Below are 23,333 nucleotides of genomic sequence, written 5' to 3'. Positions count from 1 at the left end.
GTATATATATGTATACTGTATATGGGTGTGTATATATTTATACTGTATGTGTGTATATATATGTATACTGTATATGTGTGTGTATATATATATATGTATACTGTATGTGTGTATATATATGTATACTGTATATGTGTGTGTATATATGTATACTGTATATGGGTGTGTATATATTTATACTGTGTGTGTGTGTATATATATGTATACTGTATATGTGTATATATATGTATATTGTATATGTGTGTATATATGTATACTGTATATGGGTGTGTATATATTTATACTGTATGTGTGTGTATATATATGTATACTGTATATGTGTATATATGTATACTGTATATGTGTGTATATATATGTATACTGTATGTGTGTATATATATATGTATACTGTATATGTGTGTGTATATATATGTATACTGTATATGGGTGTGTATATATATGTATACTGTATATGGGTGTGTATATATATATGTATACTGTATGTGTGTATATATATGTATACTGTATATGTGTGTATATATGTATACTGTATATGGGTGTGTATATATATGTATACTGTATGTGTGTATATATATGTATACTGTATATGTGTGTATATATGTATACTGTATATGGGTGTGTATATATTTATACTGTGTGTGTGTGTATATATGTATACTGTATGTGTGTGTATATATATGTATACTGTATATGTGTATATATGTATACTGTATATGTGTGTATATATATGTATACTGTATATATGTGTATATATATGGATGTATACTGTATATGTGTGTATATATATATGTATACTGTATATGTGTGTGTATATATATATATGTATACTGTATATGTGTGTATATATATATTTATACTGTATGTGAGTATATATATGTATACTGTATATATGTGTATATATATATGTATGTATACTGTATATGTGTGTATATATATGTATACTGTATATGTGTGTATATATATGTATACTGTATATATGTGTATATATATGTATGTATACTGTATATGTGTGTATATATATGTATACTGTATATGTGTGTGTATATATATGTATACTGTGTGTATATATATATATATATGGGTGTGTATATATTTATACTGTGTGTGTATATATATGTATACTGTATAAGTGTATATATATGTATACTGTATATGGGTGTATATATATGTATACTGTATGTGTATTTATATGTATACTGTATATATGTATATATGTATACTGTATATGTGTGTATTTATATGTATACTGTATATATGTGTATATATATGTATACTGTATATGTGTGTATATATATATGTATACTGTATATGTGTGTATATATATGTATGCTGTATATGTGTGTATATATATGTATACTGTATATGTGTGTGTATATATATGTATACTGTATATGTGTGTATATATGTATACTGTATACAGTACAGACCAAAAGTTTGGACACACCTTCTCATTTAAAGATTTTTCTGTATTTTCATGACTTTGAAAATTGTACATTCACACTGAAGGCATCAAAACTATGAATTAACACATGTGGAATTATATACTTAACAAAAAAGTGTGAAACAACTGAAAATATGTCTTATATTCTAGGTTCTTCAAAGTAGCCACCTTTTGCTTTGATGACTGCTTTTCACACTCTTGGCATTATCTTGATGAGCTTCAAGAGGTAGTCACCAGAAATGGTCTTCACTTCACAGGTGTGCCCTGTCAGGTTTAATAAGTGGGATTTCTTGCCTTATAAATGGGGTTGGGACCATTAGTTGTGTTGTGCAGAAGTTAGGTGGATACACAGCTGATAGTCCTACTGAATAGACTGTTAGAATTTGTATTATGGCAAGAAAAAAGCAGCTAAGTAAAGAAAAACGAGTGGCCATCATTACTTTAAGAAATGAAGGTCAGTCAGTCCAAAAAATTGGGCAAACTTTGAAAGTGTCCCCAAGTGCAGTTGCAAAAACCATCAAGCGCTGCAAAGAAACTGGCTCACATGAGGACCGTCCCACGAAAGGAAGACCAAGAGTCACCTCTGCTTCTGAGGATAAGTTTATCCGAGTCACCAGCCTCAGAAATCGCAGGTTAACAGCAACTCAGATTAGAGACCAGGTCAATGCCACACAGAGTTCTAGCAGCAGACACATCTCTACAACAACTGTTAAGAGGAGACTTTGTGCAGCAGGCCTTCATGGTAAAATAGCTGCTAGGAAACCACTGCTAAGGACAGGCAACAAGCAGAAGAGACTTGTTTGGGCTAAAGAACACAAGGAATGGACATTAGACCAGTGGAAATCTGTGCTTTGGTCTGATGAGTCCAAATTTGAGATCTTTGGTTCCAACCACCGTGTCTTTGTGCGACGCAGAAAAGGTGAACGGATGGACTCTACAGGCCTGATTCCCACCGTGAAGCATGGAGGAGGAGGTGTGATGGTGTGGGGGTGCTTTGCTGGTGACACTGTTGGGGATTTATTCAAAATTGAAGGCATACTGAACCAGCATGGCTACCACAGCGTCTTGCAGCGGCATGCTATTCCATCCAGTTTGCGTTTAGTTGGACAATCATTTATTTTTCAAGAGGACAATGACCCCAAACACACCTCCAGGCTGTGTAAGGGCTATTTGACCAAGCAGGAGAGTGATGGGGTGCTACGCCAGATGACCTGGCCTCCACAGTCACCAGACCTGAACCCAATCGAGATGGTTTGGGGTGAGCTGGACCGCAGAAGGCAAAAGGGCCAACAAGTGCTAAGCATCTCTGGGAACTCCTTCAAGATTGTTGGAAGACCATTTCCGGTGACTACCCCTTGAAGCTCATCAAGAGTGTGCAAAGCAGTCATCAAAGCAAAAGGTGGCTACTTTGAAGAACCTAGAATATAAGACATATTTTCAGTTGTTTCACACTTTTTTTGTGAAGTATATAATTCCACATGTGTTAATTCATAGTTTTGATGCCTTCAGTGTGAATGTACAATTTTCATAGTCAAGAAAATACAGAAAAATCTTTAAATGAGAAGGTGTGTCCAAACTTTTGGTCTGTACTGTATGTGTGTGTATATATATGTATACTGTATATGTGTGTATATATATGTATACTGTATAAGTGTATATATATGTATACTGTATATGTGTGTATTTATATGTATACTGTATATGTGTGTGTATATATATGTATACTGTATATGTGTGTATATATGTATACTGTATATGTGTGTGTATATATGTATACTGTATATGTGTGTATATATATGTATGCTTTAAGTGTGTGTATATGTATACTGTATATGTGTGTATATATATGTATACTGTATATATGTGTGTATATATGTATACTGTATATGTGTGTGCATATATATGTATACTGTATATGGGTGTGTATATATGTATACTGTATATGTGTGTATATATATATGTATACTGTATATGTGTGTATATATATATCTATACTGTATATGTGTGTATATATATGTATACTGTATATGTGTGTATATATATGTATACTGTATATGTGTGTATATATTTGTATACTGTATATGTGTGTCTATATATGTATACTGTATATGTGTGTATATATATGTATACTGTATATGTGTGTGTATATATCTATACTGTATATGTGTGTATATATATCTATACTGTATATGTGTGTATATATATGTATACTGTATATGTGTGTATATATTTATACTGTATGTGTGTATATATATGTATACTGTATATGTGTATATATATATGTATACTGTATATGTGTGTGTATATATATGTATACTGTATATGTGTGTATATATGTATACTGTATATGTGTGTATATATATATGTATACTGTATATGTGTGTATATACAGTACAGACCAAAAGTTTGGACACACCTTCTCATTTAAAGATTTTTCTGTATTTTCATGACTATGAAAATTGTACATTCACACTGAAGGCATCAAAACTATGAATTAACACATGTGGAATTATATACTTAACCAAAAAGTGTGAAACAACTGAAAATATGTCTTATATTCTAGGTTCTTCAAAGTAGCCACCTTTTGCTTTGATGACTGCTTTGCACACTCTTGGCATTCTCTTGATGAGCTTCAAGAGGTAGTCACCGGAAATGGTCTTCCAACAATCTTGAAGGAGTTCCCAGAGATGCTTAGCACTTGTTGGCCCTTTTGCCTTCACTCTGCGGTCCAGCTCACCCCAAACCATCTCGATTGGGTTCAGGTCTGGTGACTATGGAGGCCAGGTCACCTGGCGTAGCACCCCATCACTCTCCTTCTTGGTCAAATAGCCCTTACACAGCCTGGAGGTGTGTTTGGGGTCATTGTCCTGTTGAAAAATAAATTATGGTCCAACTAAACGCAAACCGGAAGGAATAGCATGCCGCTGCAAGATGCTGTGGTAGCCATGCTGGTTCAGTATGCCTTCAATTTTGAATAAATCCCCAACAGTGTCACCAGCAAAGCACCCCCACACCATCACACCTCCTCCTCCATGCTTCACGGTGGGAACCAGGCATGTAGAGTCCATCCGTTCACCTTTTCTGCGTCGCACAAAGACACGGTGGTTGGAACCAAAGATCTCAAATTTGGACTCATCAGACCAAAGCACAGATTTCCACTGGTCTAATGTCCATTCCTTGTGTTCTTTAGCCCAAACAAGTCTCTTCTGCTTGTTGCCTGTCCTTAGCAGTGGTTTCCTAGCAGCTATTTTACCATGAAGGCCTGCTGCACAAAGTCTCCTCTTAACAGTTGTTGAAGAGATGTGTCTGCTGCTAGAACTCTGTGAGGCATTGACCTGGTCTCTAATCTGAGCTGCTGTTAACCTGCGATTTCTGAGGCTGGTGACTCGGATAAACTTATCCTCAGAAGCAGAGGTGACTCTTGGTCTTCCTTTCCTGGGGCGGTCCTCATGTGAGCCAGTTTCTTTGTAGCGCTTGATGGTTTTTGCAACTGCACTTGGGGACACTTTCAAAGTTTTCCCAATTTTTCGGACTGACTGACCTTCATTTATTAAAGTAATGATGGCCACTCGTTTTTCTTTACTTAGAATTTGTATTATGGCAAGAAAAAAGCAGCTAACAGTCTATTCAGTAGGACTATCAGCTGTGTATCCACGTGACTTCTGCACAACACAACTGATGGTCCCAACCCCATTTATAAGGCAAGAAATCCCACTTATTAAACCTGACAGGGCACAACTGTGAAGTGAAAACTATTTCTGGTGACTACCTCTTGAAGCTCATCAAGAGAATGCCAAGAGTGTGCAAAGCAGTCATCAAAGCCAAAGGTGGCTACTTTGAAGAACCTAGAATATAAGACATATTTTCAGTTGTTTCACACTTTTTTGTTAAGTATATAATTCCACATGTGTTAATTCATAGTTTTGATGCCTTCAGTGTGAATGTACAATTTTTATAGTCATGAAAATACAGAAAAATCTTTAAATGAGAAGGTGTGTCCAAACTTTTGGTCTGTACTGTATGTATACTGTATATGTGTGTATATATATATATGTATACTGTATATGTGTGTATATATGTATACTGTATATGTGTGTGTATATACTGTATATATGTGTATATATTTATACTGTATGTGTGTATATATATGTATACTGTATATGTGTATATATATATGTATACTGTATATGTGTGTGTATATATATGTATACTGTATATGTGTGTATATATGTATACTGTATATGTGTGTATATATATATGTATACTGTATATGTGTGTATATATGTATACTGTATATGTGTGTATATATATGTATACTGTATATGTGTGTGTATATATATCTATACTGTATATGTGTGTATATATGTATACTGTATATGTGTGTATATATATATGTATACTGTATATGTGTGTATATATGTATACTGTATATGGGTGTGTATATATGTATACTGTATATGTGTATGTATATGTATACTGTATATGGGTGTGTATATATGTATACTGTATATGTGTATGTATATGTATACTGTATATGGGTGTGTATATATAGTACAGACCAAAAGTTTGGACACACCTTCTCATTTAAAGATTTTTCAGTATTTTCATGACTTTGAAACTTGTACATTCACACTGAAGGCATCAAAACTATGAATTAACACATGTGGAATTATATACTTAACAAAAAAGTGTGAAACAACTGAAAATATGTCTTATATTCTAGGTTCTTCAAAGTAGCCACCTTTTGCTTTGATGACTGCTTTGCATACTCTTGGCATTCTCTTGATGAGCTTCAAGAGGAAGTCACCGGAAATGGTCTTCACTTCACAGGTGTGCCCTGTCAGGTTTAATATGATAAAGTGCTTTATTCTTTGTCAGGTCCAGGGGTCCTGTAGAATGTGAATCCCTGAGGAGCAGCGTATCCTTGGCTTGTGCCAAGACAGAAGAAAAGTTGCTGAACACTTGGTACCCCAAAGTGATCAATCTATTTGCCAATCAAGATGTCCTGCAGTTGATTAAAGTGGATAAATTGGATTCCTTTTATAACTGCGTCTCGACACTTATGTCCAACCAGGTAAAGGCGGCTGCAAGATCCGTGATATATAAGGATTCATGTTCATTATTGTATCTCTGGATCAAACATAGACTCAGAGTGGTATTCCCATCTCATATATTTATGGCACATCCACAGTCTGAGGACGCACATCCGGCTGAAGTATATTGCTGCGCAGGAACATGCCGGGTCCCTGAGCTGCAATGCATGCCGCCAGCCAATCAAAGGCCGGTAGCTGATGTCGGCGTGCCAGTCACGAGCGACGCATGGAAGTGACGTCATGCGCTGCCCGTGCCGGCACACTGAAATCAGCTACAGAAGAAGACGCCGCATGTCGTGGGAGCGGAGGAAGGTAAGAAGAATCATTTATTTTTGTTTATTTAATGTATTGGAAAAGAACGACAGAACATTATACCAGGAAAGGGTCAAGGATGGGGAGCATTATACAAGGAAGGGGCTCAGGGTGGGGAGAATTAGACAAGGAAGGGGCCCAGGATGGAGAGCATTATATAAGGAAGGGGCCCAGGATGGGGAGCATTATACAAGGAAAGGGCCCAGGATGGGGGGAATTAGACAAGGAAGGGGCCCAGGATGGGGAGCATTATATAAGGAAGGTGCCCAGGATGGGGGGAATTAGACAAGGAAGGGTCCCAGGATGGGGAGCATTATACAAGGAAGGGGCTCAGGGTGGGGAGAATTAGACAAGGAAGGGGCGCATTATATAAGGAAGGGGCCCAGGATGGGGAGCATTATACAAGGAAAGGGCCCAGGATGGGGGGAATTAGACAAGGAAGGGTCCCAGGATGGGGAGCATTATACAAGTAAGTAGCCTAGGATGAGAGGCATTATACAAGGAAGGGTCCCAGGATGGGGAGAATTAGACATGGAAGGGTCCCAAGATGGGGAGCATTATACAAGGAAGTAGCCTAGGATGAGGAGCATTACACAAGGAAGGGGCGCAGGATGGGGAGCATTACACAAGGAAGGGGCGCAAGATGGAGAGCATTATACAAGGAAGGGGTGCAGGATGGGGAGCATTACACAAGGAAGGGGTGCAGGATGGGGAGCATTATACAAGGAAGGGGCGCATGATGGGGAGCATTATACAAGGAAGGGGTGCAGGATGGGGAGCATTACACAAGGAAGGGGTGCAAGATGGGGAGCATTATACAAGGAAGTAGCCTAGGATGAGGTGCATTACACAAGGAAGGAGCGCAGGATGGGGAGCATTACCCAAGGAAGGGGCGCAAGATGGGGAGCATTACACAAGGAAGGGGCGCAAGATGGGGAGCATTATACAAGGAAGGGGCGCAAGATGGGGAGCATTACACAAGGAAGGGGCGCAGGATGGGGAGCACTATGCAAGGAAGGGGTGCAGGATGGGGAGCACTATACAAGGAAGGGGCGCAGGATGGGGAGCACTATACAAGGAAGGGGCGCATGATGGGGAGCATTATACAAGGAAGGGGCGCATGATGGGGAGCATTATACAAGGAAGGGGCGCATGATGGGGAGAATGTCACAAGGAAGGGGCCAAGGATGGGGAGCATTATACAAGGCAGGTGTTCAGGATGGGCGGCATTGTACAAGGAAGCGGCCCAGGATAGGGAGCATTATACCAGAATGGGGGTCATTATACCATGACATGGGCCAAGATGAAGGACATTAAACCAGGAAGGGCACAAGGATGGAGGTCATTATACCAGAATGGGGCCTAGGATGGGGGACAGGATACCAGGATGGAAGACATTGTTATAGGATGGGGGACATTGTACCAGGATGGGTGACATTGTTATAGGAAGGGGCCAGGATCAAGGACATTATACCAGGAAAGAGCCCAGGATTGGGACGTTATTGCTGAAAGGGGCTCAGGATGGAGGGTATTATACACAGAAGGTGGATATTATAACAGGAAGAGGCCCTGGATAGGGGATATTATAACAGGAAGGGGCGCAGGATGGCGAACATTGTACCAGGAAGGGGCCTAGAATGAGAGACATTATTATAGGATGGGGCTATGATGGGGGAAATTATTACAGGAAACATCCAAGGCAGGGGCGAACACGCGCATCATTATCGGATCTAGAACGCTACAAGGGCCCATACATCTGACCAACATGCTGGTGGGGGCCCAGGTCCAAATTTTGCACATCTACAGGAACATGACATATGACATAACAGTATGTCATATGTTGGGAAGGGTTTAAGCTACAGCACATTACATAGCCTCTTGCAGCTATATCAATGGAAAAATTAAAAAATGTATGGCTTTTTGAAGAAGGGAAGGAAAAAATGCAAAACAAAAAATGATCCGGTGCTGAAGGGATGAAGGATTTCCCATCCACAGTAAATGTTGTCACTCAGCTTTCTTCTCTTATGGCCCAGTCCGTCTCCCTGTTTTCTGCACCACTCTCGTAGTCATGTATTTTTTCTCCTTATAAACACTAATATATACTTGCTGATTTCTCCCCCCACAGGTGAGAGACCTTCTGCAGAAAACTGTAGAAACTTATGTCCGTTTATTTGACCTGATAGACCTGCAATTTTTACCAATCTTCAAAATGCAACTTACATTTGATGACGAGAAAATGGATTTCTATCCAAGCTTCCAGGACGTAGAAGAAGTTGTACTATTTATATTAACTCGGATCTCCAAGCCCCTTCAGGAATCAGGATTTTTTTCAATGCTGACAACTTACTTTTTATAGTAGGTACATGTGTGACTCACAGGTAAAAACTGCAGTAAAAAAAATGGAAATTTGCTGCCACCATTTTGGAATATCACAGCAAAAAAAATATAGTACTGGCTGATTTACAATTGCTATTGGCTGTCACCTAGTATATGAGCGTCCGCAGCAGTATCCTCCGGTGGGCCCCCATGCAGGGATAGGACAACGAGTATATTGACTTTGTAATACACATTGCAAAAATATATGAGAATTATAAGTAGAAGAGTTGGATAGCATGAACACTTTTACAGGCTCGGACTGGCCAACAGGAGAACTGGAGAATCCTCCGGTGGGCCCCCATGAAGGGATGGCTCTCCACTCCAGTCCCCCATTAAAGTGCACCTGTCAGCAGGAGTGTGCTGAGTAAACCACATACACTGTCAGGAGGGCGACATTACACAGAGTAAAACGATACCTTAGTTGATGAAATTCGTCCTGTGGTTCTTGTGTAATCTTTGCTTTCAGTTTGGAAATAATGATATGCTTATGCTCCGGGGCGGCGTGTGGGGGCGCTCTATCTGGTGCTCTGCTTACATATTCATGTGTATGCTCTTATGACAGCTCACTGATCGTCCACTGACCTGCCTCCTATTTTACCTAGCCCCACACTACTAGATGCATTATGTAAAATAGGAGGCAGGTCAGTGAAGGCACAGTGAGGTGTCATAAGAGCATACAGATGAATATGTAAGCAGAGCACCAGATAGAGTGCCCCCCACAGGCCGCCCCAGAGCACGAGCATATCATTATCTCCAAACTGAAAGTAAAGGTTACACAAGAACCACAGGACGGATTTAATCAACTAAGGTATCATTTTAATCAGTGTAGTGGCACCCACCTGGCAATGTATGTATTTCACCGAGCTCAATCCTGCTGACAGGTGCGCTTTAAATGTATAAGTGGTTAACTCTGAATTTTTGGGGTGACAGATGGCCTTTAAGCTCCCAAAGTGGCCACTGAGGATACACAGCATGGCAGCTTTTATTCCATGTCTATGCTGAGGATATGGAGCTTTGTATGGAGTTTTTGATTTATTTATATCATAATAGGTGGATGTTCAGGGGGTTTATATTAGAGACTTCTGCAGTATTCATGTCACTTTATAGAACGTTCTTCCTTGTCCAGAATATTCAGACGGTGCAGCCGTGGCTTTCTGGTAGTAACACGGTTCAGATCATCGAGGCCAAACTCCCTGATTACATCTTTGATTCTGCCGCGCTGAAGCTGAAGGAGGCCGTCAGCCACAATCTGCACCAGCCATTCAGGCATTTCCAAACCTACGGTAAGCGGGACGTGAATCATTAAAGGGATGGTACATATGGTAAGCTGGACGTGAATCATTAAAGGGATGGTACATACGGTAAGCTCGACGTGAATCATTAAAGGGATGGTACATACGGAAAGCTGGACATGAGTCATTAAAGGGATGGTACATATGGTAAGCTGGACGTGAATCATTAAAGGGATGGTACATACGGTAAGCTCGACGTGAGTCATTAAAGGGATGGTACATATGGTAAGCTGGAAGTGAGTCATTAAAGGGATGGTACATATGGTAAGCTGGCCGCGAATCATTAAAGGGATGGTACATATGGTAAGCTGGACATGAGTCATTAAAGGGATGGTACATATGGTAAGCTGGACGTGAATCATTAAAGGGATGGTACATACGGTAAGCTCGACGTGAGTCATTAAAGGGATGGTACATACTGTAAGCTGGACGTGAATCATTAAAGGGATGGTACATACTGTAAGCTGGACGTGAGTCATTAAAGGGATGGTACATATGGTAAGCTGCACGTGAATCATTAAAGGGATGGTACATACGGTAAGCTCGACGTGAGTCATTAAAGGGATGGTACATACTGTAAGCTGGACGTGAATCATTATAGGGATGGTACATACAGTAAGTAGAACGTGAGTCTTTAAAGGGATGGTACATACGGTAAGCTGGCCGCGAATCATTAAAGGCATGGTACATATGGTAAGCTGGACATGAGTCATTACAGGAATGGTACATAGGGTAAGCAGGATGTGAGTCATTAAAGGGATGGTACATACGGTAAACTGGACATGAGTCATTACAGGGATGGTACATATGGTAAGCTGGACATGAGTCATTACAGGGATGGTACATACGTTAAGCAGGATGTGAGTCATTAAAGGGATGGTACATACGGTAAACTGGACATGAATCATTAAAAGGATGGTACATACTGTAAGCTGGACATGAATCATTAAAGGGATGGTGCATACGGCAAGCTGGACATGAGTCATTACAGGGATGGTACATAAGGTAAGCAGGATGTGAGTCATTAAAGGGATGGTACATACGGTAAGCAGGATGTGAGTCATTAAAGGGATGGTACATACGGTAAGCTAGACGTGAGTCATTAAAGGTATGGTACATATGGTAAGCTGGAAGTGAGTCATTAAAGGGATGGTACATATGGTAAGCTGGCCGCGAATCATTAAAGGGATGGTACATATGGTAAGCTGGCCGCGAATAATTAAAAGGATGGTGCATACAGTAAGCTGGACGTGAATCGTAAGTATTAAAGCGATGGAACATATGGGAAGCTGGACGTGAATCTAGTATTAAAGGGATGGAACAATCACAATCAGAAATCTCCTGCCGGCGCTTGCAGCGTGATCTTCCTGTGGACGCTTTGATCCTGATACCTTTCCAAAAGCCATTGAACCCAGTGTTAGGGATTCCCAGAGGTGTGATCCTCATCTATCAGACATTATCATGCAGAAATACTATATATCATTGGTCTAATAAGCACTTCAAAGAGGATCTGTCTCTAGATTTCACCATATAAATGTAGATTATCAAATTGATCTCTTAGACCTGATGAAGCCAGAGAACTTGCTTTCATAAATCCATGTCCGATCAGCTGTATAATCCTCTTTGAAAGTTTTCTCCGTCCGACATTAAGATGAGTCTAGATACAACTATAAATTCTGTGTTATATTATTTGATAGTTGAAAGCTTCAGCTGGCTGGTGGATGGTTCAGCCGCGGAGAAAGTAGAAACTTTCTTATCCGAGGAGCACAGTTTGATGAATACACAGAGGTACGTATGTGTGATCATAATGTGTTTTTTTTTTACATATTGGACCTTCTTGCATATTATCTCGAACCGTCATTATGTTAAATTGACTCATCCCTGCACAGCAACACTGGCTTTGATGTTTCTAGTAAAAATCGACTGCGTATGCGCCGTTCATCATATGCAAGTTATCTAGGACTAGTCCAGCGGGACGTCACTTCCCACAAACAAATCCGACCTCAGATGCTGAGATCACACCCAAATCATGGCATCTTAGTCTCACCTGGCGAGGTGGATCTTCTAAGCCTCAGGTCCGGGTGGGCACGCGGACCCCGGGCGTTGGTGTGGTAAGCAGGAAGGCACATGAGCAGCAAGGAATTGGCACTCAGGAATCTTGGGAGCTGCAGGATGGATGTAGCGTAACCCAGTAGGAATGGAAGAAAGTTAACGCAGAAGGTGGAGCACACCAAACAAAAGTCTAAAAACTCAATCCTAAGACCCAGGTGTGTCCTAACGGTCCATAAATAGGATTTAGGAGATTATGTCACTGAGCTACACAGGACAACCTGTAAAACCTGACGTGGAGCACAACACGGGGCAGCAGACCGAAGTGAAGGAAGCAGAGCTCGGATACCCAAGACAGGTGTATAATACTTAATTTCACATGCCCAATTTGCATTTGACGGCCGGCACATAAAAAGTTTAGTTTTTTAAGGTAGAAACATTTTTGCCAGATATATACCGTGGATGTCAATGCAGGAATTTGGCATGCCTGAAGGACCTGACAGGTTCACTTTACGGGGACCCCCTTTGGTTCGTTTGAAGGGTCCCTTGACAATAAGCTGATCACAGCTGGAGTCGGGTGGACGCAGCAACAAGGACTAAGTTTCAGGAATCATTTTCTTACCATTCCCATTAGAATCAATACTGTCCTAAGTCCTACAGAGCGAGGGGTGCAATGTGTCCGATAATAATTGAGGGTCAAATCAGAAATCTCACTTGTAAACGAGACTGATGTATATTTGTATTCCAGTTTATAGAACAATTTCACACCCTGGCCAGAGATATCATGGGACCCGCACTTACTTCACCATGGTACACCTCGACTGCGATGACTTAAAGCAAGTCCTGGCTGACAAAGCAAAAAGTTTTGCAAATATATTACTAGATAGACTGGTGACAAATCACAGATTGGAGAATGAAGAGTGAGTAAAATCCTGGATTCAAGGAGGTTTCACAATAGAAAAAAATAATCTGTAATGGGCCTCTACCTGTCATGTGCCATTCAGGGGCCCTTGGGGTCGAGGTCAAGTGCTACTTCTGCTCTGATTTCATACAGTGAGTTATAGATGCTGATGCTACAGTAAAAGTTCAGAATCTCACATTACTTTACTTATGATACCATAAAATATCATCACATTCCAGTATATAATATACAGGTGCTTCTCACTAAATTAGAATATCATCAAAAAGTTAATTTATTTCAGTTCTTCAATACAAAAATTGAAACTCCTATATTATATAGTCATTACAGACAGAGTGATCTATTTCACTTGTTTATTTCTGTTAATGTTGATGATTATGGCTTACAGCCAATGAAAACACAAAAGTCATTATCTCAGTAAATTAGAATACTTTATAACAACAGCTTGAAAAATATTTTTAAAATCCAAAATGTCTGATCAGTAAATGCCTCAATACTTGGTCGGGCTCCTTTTGCATCAATTACTGCACCAATGCTGTACGTACGTCCCTGGGTATAATTAGTGAAAAAAATAATATATAGGATTATTCCGATATTTCTTGTGTCCTGGTTAATATGTATTTTTCCATATATAGGTCATGTCATACTAGCTATACTTACCAGTCCCCCTCCAGGTTTCAGTGATGAGATCCCCAACATGATCATGTGATTGCTGCAGCCTATCAGTGACTACGGTGGTAACCTGCTACAGCCAGTGATTGGCTACAGAAATCACATGTCCACATAGAGCAGGAAGAACACAAACCGATGGAGGGAACTGGAGTTGTGGAGCATCAGTATAATTTTATAACCTAAGTTTTTGGAAAAAATATAATTGGTGCAACCCCTGTGATTGTAGATGCTAGATACATTAATACATAGTGAGTTTCATTTTTTTAATTTTAGGAGTGTCAGCGGAGGATGAATTATCTTCTAGATGTTCATTTATTTGTACCTGAAGATATCATCCTGAACTCAACAGTGTTATTGTGGCCAAAAAATATCAACCCAGTGTTTGATGAAAACGACCAGGTATGTGGGCTCATTTCTGAAAATGGGGTCTCGGGTGCCAGCTCCAATGAAGCAGCAGCCCCCTGCAGTGTCCAGGTAATTAAACAGGGGACGCTCAGGGAGCATTTTTTGATAACTGTTCCTTTCTAAAAGCTGATTGAAAACGCCAAGCGTAAAGGAGAGGGCGAGCTTCTGGGGAAAAGAGAGAAGCTTGTGCTGGAACTGGAGAAACTTTTGCGTCGGATGGAAGAATTTGCAGAGTGCTCTGAGCTGGATATGATGCAGCAGGTATGATACTCACAGGCTGTGTTATAGTTTTCCCTCTTCTTATTTTCATTACTTTAAGACTCTTTTCATATTTGTACAGATCCTTTTTACCCCAAAACGCATCATTGTTGTCGTGAATGATAATTTTTTTGTGCAACACAAAAGATCATTTCACCCGACGAACAAGCGTTTGGCCATTCGTCGGTGATTGGCAGCCTATTTATACTGCACAATTATCCTTAAACGAGCGTTCCTGGGAAGTAGTTATAAAATGCTCCCTAACTCTGGTTTGGAGTTGCATTAGGCCTTTTTTATGTTGTTGGTTTTTTTTTTGGGGGGGGGGGTTCTATCCCTTTTTAAAGGCAAGAATCAAGAATATTGAGACTACAGCCAATAGTGTAACCTGAAGCTTCAATGCAAAATCTCCATTAGGGCCCCCAACTATTGCAGGTCTTTAATAGTAGTGATCTTCTCATATGAGTCAAAGAGACCTTTTGGGCCCCCCTTAGCTCCAGATGCAATTGCAACCCCCTGCACGCACTGTAGTTACGCCCTTGACTGCAGCATTATTTTTGCTATACAAAAAAAACCTATGAAAAAAACATAAACCCGACTGACCACCATTATCAGCCAGAACAGTCTTTATAGAGGCAGTCCCTAGTGCTTAACCTGAAGTGCAGTCAAGCAAAGGCAGGTCAGAGGCAGTCGTCACACCTGAGCACTGACGTATGAAAGCGTCCACTAGGCCTGAAACGCGTTGCGTCCAATAGGCCTGAAACGCATTGCGTCCAATAGGCCTGAAACGCATTGCGTCCAATAGGCCTGAAACGTGTTGCGTCCAATAGGCCTGAAACGATTTGAGTCCAATAGGCCTGAAACGCGTTGCGTCCAATAGGCCTGAAATGCATTGCGTCCAATAGGCCTGAAACGCGTTGTTCCAATAGGCCTGAAATGCGTTGCGTCTAACTCATTTTCTTTAATGGAGGCAGTCCGGTTAACCCTTTACTTATCTGTGTTTATTGTGCCTGGTTTCAGTAAGTGACAGATGTGAGGACTGTACAGAAGCGAATAGCAGATGCAGAGGAGGCGTTGGCTTATATTAACAAAGAAGAAGCACTGTATAAATGGGACCTTACAACATACCCTCAGCTGGATTCTTCAAAGTCAACATCGAACCTTACCAGAAACTTTTTGCACTGATTTACAAATGGCAAAAAACTGAAAAAAAGTATGTGCACCCCATTGGGGAATTCTGAGTTAACTCTTGGCATACCGTTATTTATTAACACCATACGTGATCTGTAGTGGAGAGTAAATGGCGCATTTAAACAAGCTGATGATCATTCCCAATTATCAGCCTGTGTAAATGTGCCAGTAATCACCCGATAAACAAGCAAAACACTAATTCGTCGGGAACGAATCATTTATGGCAGCAAAAATCATCTTTATCTACAGCACTTTGTCCCTTGTAACGTTATAGGGACAAAGTATATCTAATAACCAATCGTTCTGTCCCCATCACTGTTCTTCGGTCCTGGAAATAACCAAGCTCCAAAAGTCTTGCATATATTACAAGGGGATTATGTGTTATTAAAGGGCTGTCCGGCCTTGGGGCACAAGTCTGCAGTCACTCCATGTGACTGCAGACATGTGAATCCTCACAGCATGTGTACTGTGCGCGTTATAAGGATTCCACTGCATCGGGAGCACAGGCGTGTGACAGCAAGTATGTGATTTGCATACATACGGTCACATCCCAACTAGACATATCCGGCCTTGCTCAATGCAAGCATATTGAGTGGAGCCAGACACGTCTAGTCGGAATGTGGTCAGAAGTATGCAAATCACATACTTGTGGTCACATAACAGCCCGTTCCCGGCACCGGAAAATCCTCGCAGTGGGTGCAATGTGAGAATTTACAAGTCCGCAGTTACATAGACTGTAGACTTGTAACCCAAGGCCGGACAATCCCTTCTGCAAAATAGGAGATAAATGTATGATCGGTAGGGGTGCTCTAACCACAGGGTCCTCCAGTAATCCTGAGGACAGAGGTTCCTAAGTCCACTGTGTGAATGGAGTGATAGTGCGCATGCGTAGCCAGTGCTCCATTCATGGGAGCAGTAATGCGCATGCGTAACCATCACTCCCATAGATGCACACATGCTTCATTCACAAAGCTGTATCTAGGACCACCGCTTTCAAAACTGCTGGGGGCTGCAGCAGTCGGACTCCCAGTGATCAGATATTTATCAACAACCTTGTGGATAGGTGATTAAAGATTATTTATGGGACAACCATAGCCATAGATGTAGAAGAGAAAAAAAGCAGAATAAACAGTAATAGATGAGCTAAAAACATGAAATTTATCAAAATATGTCTTGAAAAATCTCACGCTTCCAGGTGGATCGACGGCGCTTTCCTTGACCTGAACGTAGAAAGCATGGAAGCCGAGGTGGACGAATTCTTCCAAGAGGTCTACAAGATGATGAAACTATTTCAGCAGAAGCAGAAGACGTTAGAAGAGGAGAAGAAAAAGGCGGCTCAACACCGGACACTGTCTGAAGATAAGGATTCGGTGGACGAGGAAAAGAAGGAAAGCCGCATAGTTCTCATGTGTTCTGCCATCACCGAGCAAATCAAGGCTTTTAAGGTAGATGCATCAAATAATGGATATATCAGTAATCTGGGCCCGGTTTGCTGGAGCGCGCTGTTACCTCCCAATCCCAGCCAACTTCAGCACAGTGGTTACTATCGAGACAGCAGCGGTGGTCGGTCTCCTAGGCAACGATCTCTAAACAAAAGAAAAGTGTTAATATCTCAAGAACGGCTGCAAATGTCAAGAAGCCGTAAATTGCAAAAGTGCAGGTTTTTACAATATCTATGAAGATGGGAATAACCCTTTAATTCATTTTTGTAGCCGTAATCCCGGGACACTGATTATGATTGACTCCTTTTCAGGAATATATCCCTCTGGTGAACATCCTTTGCAACCCAGGAATCAGAACCCAACATTGGCTCCAGATGTCTGAGATAGTTGGCTCTGAGCTCACTCCGAATTCTGGCACCAGCCTGAGGAAGGTTCTGGAGCTGAGCTTGGATCCGCACTTACACCAGTGTGAACAGATTAGTGCGGCAGCTAGTAAGGTAAGCATCTCTGGCTAATAAATGTGTATCGGTGGTCGAGAATACTATCCTGTTATTGAAATGAATAACAAACAATGGAAAACCGAAAAAAAACTAAAGGAGAATTGAGTTAAAAGAAAGCCGATAGCTGTCAGGGGAAAGTGCTGGAGCTTTTTACATTTTAGAAAGCAGAACATTTAGTTCCCACAAGGAATAAATTGCTGCAAACTGTTTGTCAGGGACTTTTTCCCATCTCGCTGTTTAATTAAGCATGCATGCTCAGCCGAGCAGGGTGTGAATGTGTATTGGGAGAAATAGCTGTCTACCAAATGGGCAGATTCGCCAGTGGCTATCTCAAGAGTGTGACAGTTTCGCCAGTGGCTATCTCAAGAGTGTGACAGTTTCACCAGTGGCTATCTTAAAAGTGTGATGGTTTCGACAGTGGCTATCTCAAGAGTGTCACAGTTTTGCCAGTGGCTACCTCAAGAGTGTGATGGTTTCGACAGTCGCTATCTCAAGAGTGTGACAGTTTTTCCAGTGGCTATCTTAAGAGTGTGATGGTTTCGACAGTGGCTATTTCAAGAGTGTGACAGTTTCGCCTGTGGCTATCTCAAGAGTGTTACAGTTTCGCCAGTGGCTATCTCAAGAGTGTCACAGTTTCTCCAGTGGCTATCTTAAGAGTGTGACAGTTTCTCCAGTGGATTTCTCAAGAGTGTGACAGATTCGCCAGTGGCTATCTCAAGAGTGTGGCAGTTTCGCCAGTGGCTATCTCAAGAGTGTCACAGTTTTGCCAGTGGTTATCTCAAGAGTGTGATGGTTTCGACAGTGGCTATCTCAAGAGTGTGACAGTTTCACCAGTGGATTTCTCAAGAGTGTGACAGATTCGCCAGTGGCTATCTCAAGAGTGTGACAGTTTCTCCAGTGGCTATCTTAAGAGTGTGACAGTTTTGACAGTGGCTATCTTAAGAGTGTGATGATTTCGACAGTGGCTATCTCAAGAGTGTGACAGTTTCGCCTGTGGCTATCTCAAGAGTGTTACAGTTTCGCCAGTGGCTATCTCAAGAGTGTGACAGTTTCGCCTGTGGCTATCTCAAGAGTGTTACAGTTTCGCCAGTGGCTATCTCAAGAGTGTCACAGTTTCTCCAGTGGCTATCTTAAGAGTGTGACAGTTTCTCCAGTGGATTTCTCAAGAGTGTGACAGATTCGCCAGTGGCTATCTCAAGAGTGTCACAGTTTCTCCAGTGGCTATCTTAAGAGTGTCACAGTTTCTCCAGTGGCTATCTCAAGAGTGTCACAATTTCTCCAGTGGCTATCTCAAGAGTGTCACAGTTTCTCCAGTGGCTATCTTAAGAGTGTGACAGTTTCTCCAGTGGCTATTTTAAGAGTGTGACAGTTTCTCCAGTGGATTTCTCAAGAGTGTGACAGATTCGCCAGTGGCTATCTCAAGAGTGTCACAGTTTCTCCAGTGGCTATCTTAAGAGTGTCACAGTTTCTCCAGTGGCTATCTCAAGAGTGTCACAATTTCTCCAATGACTATCTCAAGAGTGTCACAGTTTCTCCAGTGGCTATCTTAAGAGTGTGACAGTTTCTCCAGTGGATTTCTCAAGAGTGTGACAGATTCGCCAGTGGCTATCTCAAGAGTGTGGCAGTTTCGCCAGTGGCTATCTCAAGAGTCACAGTTTTGCCAGTGGCTATCTCAAGAGTGTGATGGTTTCGACAGTGGCTATCTCAAGAGTGTGACAGTTTCACCAGTGGATTTCTCAAGAGTGTGACAGATTCGCCAGTGGCTATCTCAAGAGTGTGACAGTTTCTCCAGCGGCTATCTTAAGAGTGTGACAGTTTTGCCAGTGGCTATCTCCAGAGTGTGATGGTTTCGACAGTGGCTATCTCCAGAGTGTGACAGTTTTGCCAGTGGCTATCTCAAAAGTGTGACAGTTTTGCCAGTGGCTATCTCAAGAGTGTGACAGTTTTGCCAGTGGCTATCTCAAGAGTGTGATGGTTTCGACAGTGGCTATCTCAAGAGTGTGATAGTTTCGCCAGTGGCTATCTCAAGAGTGTTACAGTTTCGCCAGTGGCTATCTGAACAGTGTGACAGTTTCTCCAGTGGCTATCTCAAGAGTGTGACGGTATTGCCAGTGGCTATCTCAAGAGTGTAACAGTTTCACCAGTGGATTTTTTGCCAGTGGCTGACTCAAGAGTGTGACAGTTTCACCAGTGGCTATCTCAAGGGTATAACAGTTTCACCAGTGGATTTTCTCAAGAGTATGACAGTTTCACCAGTGGCATTCTCAAGAGTGTGACGGTTTTGCCAGTGGCTATCTCAAGAGTGTGACGGTTTTGCCAGTGGCTATCTCAAGAGTGTGATGGTTTAAACAGTGGCTATCTCAAGAGTGTGGCAGTTTCGCCAGTGGCTATCTGAAGAGTGTGGCAGTTTCGCCAGTGGCTATCTCAAGAATGTGGCAGTTTTGCCACCGGCTATCTCAAGAGTGTGACAGTTTTGCCAGTGGCTATCTCAAGAGTGTGACAGTTTCACCAGTGGCTATCTCAAGGGTATAACAGTTTCACCAGTGGATTTTTTGCCAGTGGCTATCTCAAGAGTGTGACAGTTTCGCCAGTGGCTATCTTAAGAGTGTGACAGTTTCGCCAGTAGCTATCTTAAGAGTGTAACAGTTTTGCCAGTGGCCATCTCGAGTGTGACAGTTTCGCCAGTGGCTCTCTCAAGGGTATAACAGTTTCACCTGTGGCTATCTCAAGGGTATAAAAGTTTCACCAGTGGCTATCTCAAGGGTATAACAGTTTCACCAGTGGATTTCTCAAGAGTATGACAGTTTCACCAGTGGATTTCTCAAGAGTGTAGCAGTTTCACCAGTTGCTATCTCAATAGTGCGACCAGATCAACTTTTTTTACAGTATGAAACTGGTCACTTACCCACTTACTTTAGATATATTGGCCGAACCTACATTTTTGACAGAACTAACCATCCAATGTGCATGGGGTTGAGATGGGGGAATGACGATCACAAATGTGGAGGTGATAACTTGAATTTCAACTGTCTGTTTGGCAAATAGTCCAGTTAGCTGAGACTGACATCTGCTTACTCTCCTCTTCATGTACAGGACATATGCACGCTGAGGTCAGATAGGCATGCATGTATATTTTGAGAGATGGGGTGGAATAGATAGCTGTTGGGTATCCTTAATGACCAACCTAAAGCTCAACCTAAAAGTCAACTTGATCAGCCAACAATCTAATGTGAATGAAGGCCGTCTCGCTATCCCCTGTTGGCAAATGTCGGAACAAAGAGGAATCTGCTACTAGTGAAAAGTTTCTGTGTTTTCTTATTAGGAGTTTTCCCTGTAGAAGGCGATGCATACCATGGAAGAAATGTGGGACTCCATATCCTTTAATACCAGTCCCTATCGAGAATCTGGCGTTTCTATTCTATCAGCAGTGGATGAAATCCAAACCACTCTGGATGACCAAATTGTGAAGACTCAGACAATGAGGGGATCGCCTTTCATCAAGCCCTATGAGAAAGAAATCAAGGTATAAAATATTCACTTGCTTATTAGCAGAAGATAAGGTTTCATTAGGATCTCCGAGGCTAAAGTTACATGCGGCTCCAGCTTACATGTAAAGGGGATGGTATCAAGGAGTCTCACCAAACTTTCCCTACAAATGTCCAACAATTCAGAATTCATATCCATTGAAAATTTATCTTCTAAAATGATAGGATTTTTTTTCTATCAATTTCATTTTATGTGTAATTAACTTTTTGCTCTCCTCCTTTAAGCAATGGGAGGAACGACTGATAAGGATCCAGGAAACCATTGATGAATGGCTGAAGGTGCAGGCCCAGTGGCTTTATCTAGACCCCATATTCTCTTCTGAGGACATCATGCAGCAAAGCCTGAAGAAGGACGCTTATTCCAGACTGTGGACAGAAACTGGAGAGAGATCATGAAACATTGCGTTAAAGACCCGAAGGTAAATGGATGCTTCATGGTGGACTGATACAAGAAAGCACGGTCATCTTGCATCCAGGATTGATGTTTTCCAAGAGTCCGTGTCCTGATGCTTCCATCACAAGGATTCCGGGTTATGGGGCTCCGCACTGCCTGGACTCCAGCCTCCCGCATCTTCTATTTTCTATCCAAATAGGTTCTCATTTTTTTTTCAATATGAACTATTGGCACAATAGTCAATGAATGTGACCTTTTTTCAGTCTCTATAACTATATAATGGAATCTTACTTATGGGCTATCTACTTTGTTTTAGGTTTTAAGCGCCACTTCTCTGACCGGACTTCTGGAAAAACTTCAGGACAGCAATGTGCTTCTGGATAAAATCATGAAAGGGCTGAATGCCTATCTGGAGAAGAAGAGGCTTTTTTCCCACGGTATAGTCCTTTCACTTGTTGCAATGATTCTATATACTACTTAAAGAAATTTTTTTTTCTTATTTAAACGCATTGAAATCATTTTTGTAATTGGATTTCATTAATAATTTTGCACTGTTTGCCTTCTATTGGCTCTGTGTTGCGCTGGCTATTGGACTTATTTGTAATCTGTCTTTTTTCAGCTCCTCTTAGCCGATTTATGACCACAGATCACATCAAAGCTGAATGTGCAGGAAACAAAAAGCCTAACGGTGCAACATTTTTAATGAAACTGAATTGTCGCAAATACTCGCAAATAAATGGGTATTCCCATCTCCAAGATCCTATCCCAATATGTAGTAGGCGTAGTAATAATAATAATATTAGCAAATACCTCCAGTTAGAAATGTAGTATAGTTCTTCTGATTCGCTATGTCGCTTTCCCCATGTGCAGGGCATTGCAGTAGCTTCGGTATCCATGGTTACGACCACTCATATAGTGACAGTTATTTGCTAGTGGTCGTAACCTAAGCTACTGCAATGCACTGCACATGGGGTAAGCGACAAAGCAAATCAGAAGAACTGTACTACACTTCTAATTGGAGCTATTTGCTAATATTATTATTATTATGCCTATTACATATTGGGGTAGAATCCTGGAGATGGGAATACCCATTTCAGTTAAGAAAAAAAAGTTCCCAAAGCTGGATAGCCCCTTTAAGCTAGCCATACGCATGAGATATGAGATACCCGTGGTCTGAATGGTTATTTGGCTATTTCTCCTGACTCCCACATATTCTGCTGAACAGTCATGTGTTTTTAATGGGGAGAGAGGAGAAAGTCGGTACTGGACACCTCCGGCAGCGGGTTATCTCCCCTGAGAACCAAAAGACCGGGTATTGAAATCCCATCTGCCCGATCCTTCTGGCCCTGACATCCTCTATCGGGGGAGAGTCAGGAGACCCCCATACACATCAGTGGGTAGGCCGGTCCTGCTGCAATCGTCAGGTTTAAACTATTTTAATCCAATG

At 41.3% G+C, this 23,333-nt stretch overlaps 1 pseudogene; it reads left to right on the top strand.

Moving 5' to 3' along the window:
• Positions 1 to 23,333, top strand: part of LOC141222279 (dynein axonemal heavy chain 12-like) — a 186,554-nt pseudogene that overhangs the window by 146,598 nt on the left and 16,623 nt on the right.

The sequence above is a fragment of the Phyllobates terribilis genome, unplaced genomic scaffold, assembly GCF_046119375.1.
Source record: "Phyllobates terribilis strain yellow unplaced genomic scaffold, ASM4611937v1 Scaffold_360__1_contigs__length_1932075, whole genome shotgun sequence".
NCBI lineage: Eukaryota > Metazoa > Chordata > Amphibia > Anura > Dendrobatidae > Phyllobates > Phyllobates terribilis.
The sequence above is the reverse complement of the archived record's forward strand: the minus strand, read 5'-3'. Positions and strand labels throughout refer to the sequence as shown.